The following is a 6,336-nucleotide window of genomic DNA, read 5'->3' as shown; positions in this document are numbered from 1 at the left end:
TACCTACACTACAGCGATCTATTGACAGCCGTTACTCTTCCAACAAAATTTCTGTTCATAGATTGCGACCAGACAGAAAAGCAGATAAAAAAAGCGATCCGCTCTCTCGACAGAGAGCAGCTGGACTGCCTGGCCACTCTCTCGGTAGAATGGCCAACTGGAAGCACAGCAAGCAGGACTGCCCGGTGACCCAGAAGCCATGTCTGTTGACAGAGAGCCCCCTAGAGTGTCCACTTGTCTTTTTTGTTGACAGATTCTGTTGAGAAAGGTGTACTGTCTCGTGGGGGAGAGGGAGAAGGCTGCCAACAAAAGTGCTGTGTTCTGTCAATTTACTGTTGAGAGAATACATTTTTAGTGTAGATACTCTGTGAGTTTTGTTGACAAAACTCTTGAGTATATATGTAGCTTTAGAGTTCAGTGCTGTGAGATTATTCTAGAGAGACCAGATGAAGTAATATCTTTTAGCAGACCAACATCTGTTAGTGAGAGGTACAAGCTTTTAAGCTTATGCAAAGTTTTTCTTCCAGTTATTCTAACTAGATATGCTTAAATGATTCCACTGTTGTTCAGGAGGCTTTTTACTTGAATGGTAGTTTCAGTGCCTTGAATCCTAACACTGTTTCATGTTGGTTGTGTCTACACTAGTCCCCTTTTTTGAAGGTTAAATCAGCCTGAGTGGAGGTAAATCAGCCTGAGTGGAGAATACTAATTAAGTGTTGTGATGAATATGCAGCACCTCATTAGGCTAATTCTCCCCATGGCAACTTCGAAGTTGCAAACTTTGAAGCACCGTCATGCTGTATAGCTGCAGGCACTTTGAATTACCCACGCAACTTCGAAATGCCCTTACTCCCCAAAGGAATATGCACAGAAAAACTCTGAGTATGTTTGAATACTTTTGTTTTGAAAACTTTGAATACTCCCAAAAGGAAATAAGGGCACTTGGAAGTTGTGTGAGTACTTCAAAGTGCCCTCCGCTCAGGCTGATTACTGTTCCCCCTTTGAAGAAGGGAGCTAGTGTAGACACAGCCTTTGTGATAAGGTCTAGATCTTAAGAATGTTTTTCAGAAAGCAAATTGCATAGTTTTATTTCAGAGTTTTTCTGTGCATATTCATCAATACTTTTTTTTCCTAATAACGACCAACACCTTTACAAATGTTGGCTAAATAATTTAAATGAAAACAAAAAAGTAGGAAGTTTGCTGAAAACTGTAAGAGGCTGGACACACATCAAGTGACAGTGCATGCAGACCACAAAACTAAACTGCAGAGTCATGTGCACAGAAAGCAAGCCTTTGGAAAGAAAGCAGAAAATGAGCTGCTGCAGCCCCCTGGTGGCCAAAATCCTGGTCTCAAACTTACAGTTTGTACTTCCAAACAAAAGCTCAATGGCAGCCTCTGGCAGGGACTTCAGGGGCCCTATGCAGTATTATTAAACTGGCATCCCTTTGCCCAACAGAGCCCAGTGGAGGGAGTACGAGATAATTTTTTAGAGATGTAATTTTTATATTCTTCTTCGAGTGTCCCTGTGGGTGTTCCACCGTGTCAGGCTTGCCCTGGTGCCACAGATTGGAGATCTTCATAGCTGTTTTCAGCCAGATTACTTATGCGCAAGCTCCAACCTGCTGTTTTGCTCCCTTTCAATCATGTGCATGGTCCAGACAGCCAACTCCTCTCAACTACCAACGGCTGCAGACAGAGCTTCTACCTTCTCAGCCTTGAGCGTTGTTTATCTCCTTCTTCTTTGGTTCATTCAACCTGAAATAGAGACTTCTTATAACGGAACATAAAGTTGTAAGTTTAAAGTTTTGAAGTTTAAAGTTTCCTAGTTAACTTACATTTACAAATTAGCTGTTAGAGCTCTCATGCAACCCTTGTGGAGCAAATGGACTCCTAGTTCTGTTTAAAAAAAACTAGACACATATACAAGTTAAGAGAAAAAGCAGCTTATGTAATCATGCCTGGCACCACTGGTTTTAAAAAATGTGATACTTGCCATGAGGCAATGTCTGCCTTGGACAGCCATTCCAATGTGTATTTGATGCTTGGGAGAAGGGCACATTCCCCAGAAGTGCCTGCATTGTTCAAAACTTACTGCACAGGTTTGGAGAGACAGGAAAATGCCGTTGCACGTGATCGTGTTTGACAAGGCCCTCCAGCTGTCTTCTCTTGAGAGTGCTGAGCCTGCCCACGACAGCCAGCGCAAGCGCAGGGCATGCTCCTTTGAAGCTGCCATGCACAAGTAACCAAGAGCCTCCCCAACTCGATCATTGCCTAGTTTGCCCAGAGGAACAATGAATGAAGCTGAGGGCATCACTGAACTGGTCTCTGGCATGTCTAAAAAGGCCAAGATCAAGAAAATTATCCCTCCAACAGCACTGAGATACAGAGCGGAACCAGGAAGTAGATCGGTCTTGGACTGTCCTAAGTTGGCACTGATGGTCTCTGCACCGCAATGTTCGGCACCCACGGACCCAAGTCCAACAGTACCATCCACTTCGTCACTGACGAAGGCACCAGCTCGTGTGGCACCAATGCCGGACCTGCAGGGCGGTGAGCAGGGTGTCCTATGACACGTTCTTCAGGCAATAAAATATCTACCAACAGATGACTGAGGATCTCTCTTTGTCCACAGCAGTGCTGTCTGTCCTGGACAAGGCATGAATCTGGTACTCACCTCCTTCTTTATTCGGGGTGGGGGCAGGGAGTACTGCTACTCAGTTACCTAAGGTGGAGCACCCACAGGGACACTTGAAAAAGAAAAAGAAGTTACTCACCTTTGTGCAGTAACGATCATTCTTCAAGAGGTGTCCCCATGGGTGCTCCACCACTCTCTCCCTCCTCCCCGCTTTGGATTGATTCTTCTTCTGTGTTCTTCTGTTTCAGATTGGAAGCAGTTTCAAGGAACTGGCTGAGTCTGGACCATACACATAATTGAAAGGGTGCAACACGCATGCATGGTCCGGCTGAAAACGGCTATGAAGATCTCCAATCAGCGGTGCCAGGGCAAGCCTGACACGTAAGGTGGAGCACACATGGGGACACATCTTGAAGAACCATCATTACGGTCCAAAGGTGAGTAACTTCTTTATCTCCAGCAACACCCTGATGAAATATTTTTAAAGCAAATTTTAAAGTAAGGTCCTGTTGACTAACAATAAATTCAGAAATTGAGTCTATACTTGGGGCTGGCAAATGTGTGTGAAATGGCTTCATTACCAAATGTCTCTTACACAGGTTCAGTGTTCTACTAATAGGCCTGGCAAGTTTCAAGTGAACTAGCTCCTTTCCACAGGAAGCCCAGCCCACAGAACAGGGATATGGGACATTGAGACCTAGTCGTGCCCCAAGTTTCAGATGCCCTAGGGAGCTGCATATTCTGCATATGGGTAAGGATGGCCCTGTCCTCAGGGGAGTAGACAAGAGGCATAGGTAGTGGTGAGCCACACAATCCTGGGTGGACAACACCAGAGAGCAGGGGGTGATTGCACAGCTAGTAGCTGGAGAGAAGTTGTGCTGATTCTCTTCAGCTGCTGGCTGCATGGCCGCCCTCTGCTCATCCAGAGTCCTGCCCACCCTTGTACAGCTCACCATCTTCTGGTGAGCAGGGGCTGAATGCAATCCACAGGATGGGGAATGTCACCTGGGGGTGGGGATAGTGTTAGCTGCAGGAGCCAGTGCAGAGCCTGTGGGGATGGAAGCTGGGGGATGCCCAGAGGGCCCCTTCAGAATCTCCACCTACCTCCTCAAAGTAAACCTGCCTTTCCTCAAGCACCAGCTATCAGGGTTAAATAAAAAACAATTTCTACTATTTTTCATTGCAAATATACAGTATTTCAGCTGTGTTATGTGTTAAATAGGATTTTGTGAGCTAGCTTGGGAACCTAACTACCATTTATAACATTGTTTCTATGAGAAACATGTTCTGAGTGCTAAACAAACTTTTCGAGCAGTACCAATTCATAGACTGGGGGCTTCTTGTATCTTCATGGTCTACGGAGAGCAATAGGAGGTTTTCCATTGACTTCATAAGTTGCTGGGTTAGGCCCCAGTCACTGCCTGGGATTGTTATTTATAGTACAGGAGTGCTCAGTGATGTCAGGATCAGAACCTACCAACCTAGACACTCGCCCAACACAGTATGGCTATGTCCACACTACATGATAAAGTCAAAATTGAGGCAGTTAGCTCGATTTTACAATGTCACTGTCTTCACTGTAAATACCATTTGGTTCATTTTAGAAGGACTAAGGTCGGTATTATAACACCATAAGAAGCAAAAAAAAAAAAAAAAAAAGGCTGTTTGCTGCTTTTTGTAAAATCTTTGATAATTCAGTTATAAAAGCAGGAGATTTCAGTTAATTTGGCGATCTTTGTTGATGCTTTCTTTCCAATCTTCATTTCTTCTGGCAAATTCCTTATCAAATGGCTTCCTTAAGAGAGGTCTTACAATACGAAGGGGGGAAAAGTAGCTGAGGGACCAGTTGACATGGCATAGTCATTGGGGTGATCACAGAGCACATACACATTGTGATTCCCTACTTTTCCTTCTTTCCTTCTGGAAAAGTGGCTGTCTGTTTTCCACTGGAGGGGAATGAGGGCAATGCACTGGGGAAAGATGACATCACATACCCACAACTACTTGTGGGGCATTTTTTCCCCCATACTGCACCAGTGACAATACCCAGAATGTTACTGGGCTGAGGGAATTGTGAGATAGGTTCCCAAAATGCACTGCTGCAACAGTTGATGTTTGGCAATTGAGTGTGGCAGCAATAAGTGGACTTTGCAAGGAATCTGTGGGGCAGTGAGGATTCACAAATCTGAATTTAAAAAACCCAGAGTTACGAAATTGATTTTAATAAATTCAAATTTATCTCATAGTGTAGATGTAGCCTAAGTCATTCCATGCCCTGGAAAGCAAAGCTTTGTTTATAGCACCTTCCACAGTAAAAATGAGAAGATTCTGAACAGGATCGGAACAGTCTTTTGTTTCATTTGATTTCATGCATAGCCATTTCATGCATAACCGTCAGTTTGCATTGCATTATTCAAGTGCCCTTCACTTGTGATAAGATTGTCTCAAGCACGTCAAGACAAGCAATGCAGTTTATGTTGTGAGGGGACAAGTGCTCTAGTCAAATCTAGTCTGAAGAGCCACCATATCCTTAAATAAAACACAAATGAGTAATGTAGCAGGCCATGGAGTACTCCAGGAAACTGTAGGAAGGAGGTTCAGTGGGACTGAAGCAAGGAGGGGTGGGGAATGGGGAGGGGAAATAGGTTTGTGCTACAGTATTATGTAACTGCACTCTGAAACTCATTTCTTTGTTCTCCGTTGAGGAGAGGGGGACAACTCTCAGCATCACAACAAGCATGCATACGTCAGTTGCTAGGTGGCAGTGTAAGTTTTTAGATAGTGAGGTAACAATCAAATGGACTGCAAATAGCCTTCTGAGCACTGAGAATCACTTAGCAACCGCATGGGACAGTAGTAAATGGGGGTGTGTGTGTGCGTGTATGCAAGAGAGCAAGAGAAGTAGGGGAAGGGGTAGACATATAGGCTACATCTACACTAGCCCAAAACTTCGAAATGGCCATGCAAATGTCCATTTTGAAGATTACTAATGAAGCGCTGAAATAAATATTCAGCACCTCATTAGCATGCCGGCAGCTGCAGCACTTCAAAATTGCTGCGGCTCACTGCCACGTGGCTCGTCCAGACAGGGCTCCTTTTCGAAAGGACCCCGGCAACTTCGAAATCCCCTTATTCCTGTCCGCTGATAAGATAGGAATAAGGGGAATAAGGGGATTTTGCAGTTGCTGGGGTCCTTTTGAAAAGGAGCCCTGTCTGGACAAGCCACATGGCAGCGAGCCGCGGCAATTTCGAAGTGAGAGAGAAAGAAGTGGGGGAGGGGGTAGGCACATAGAGATCCTCTTCCCGTGAACTACCAGCAATGCAAGGCTTGGTTCTCCAAGTGCACAGAACTGGATAGAACCCCTGGACTGGTAAGTCAAATGCTACTTCATACGTAGGAGTAGATGGGAAATTAGATGGAACATGGATTGGGAGGGATAGCCTATTCAGAAAGGGTGTGGCCACGTTTGGCCAAAACTTCGAAATGGCCATGCTAATTGCCAAATCGGAGAATACTAATGAGGCACTGAAATGAATATTCAGCATCTCATTAGCATGCTGCCAGCTGCGGCACTTCCAAAGTGCCGCGTTTCGCTTGTGCGTGGCTCATCCACACAGGGTTCCTTTTCGAAAGGACCCTGCAGACTTCGAAATCCCCTTATTCCTATCAGCAGGCTCTGGTTAGCAGATACATGTAT

The sequence above is a fragment of the Carettochelys insculpta genome, chromosome 1 (assembly GCF_033958435.1).
Source record: "Carettochelys insculpta isolate YL-2023 chromosome 1, ASM3395843v1, whole genome shotgun sequence".
Taxonomy (NCBI): domain Eukaryota; kingdom Metazoa; phylum Chordata; order Testudines; family Carettochelyidae; genus Carettochelys; species Carettochelys insculpta.
Note: the sequence above shows the minus strand (reverse complement) of the source record.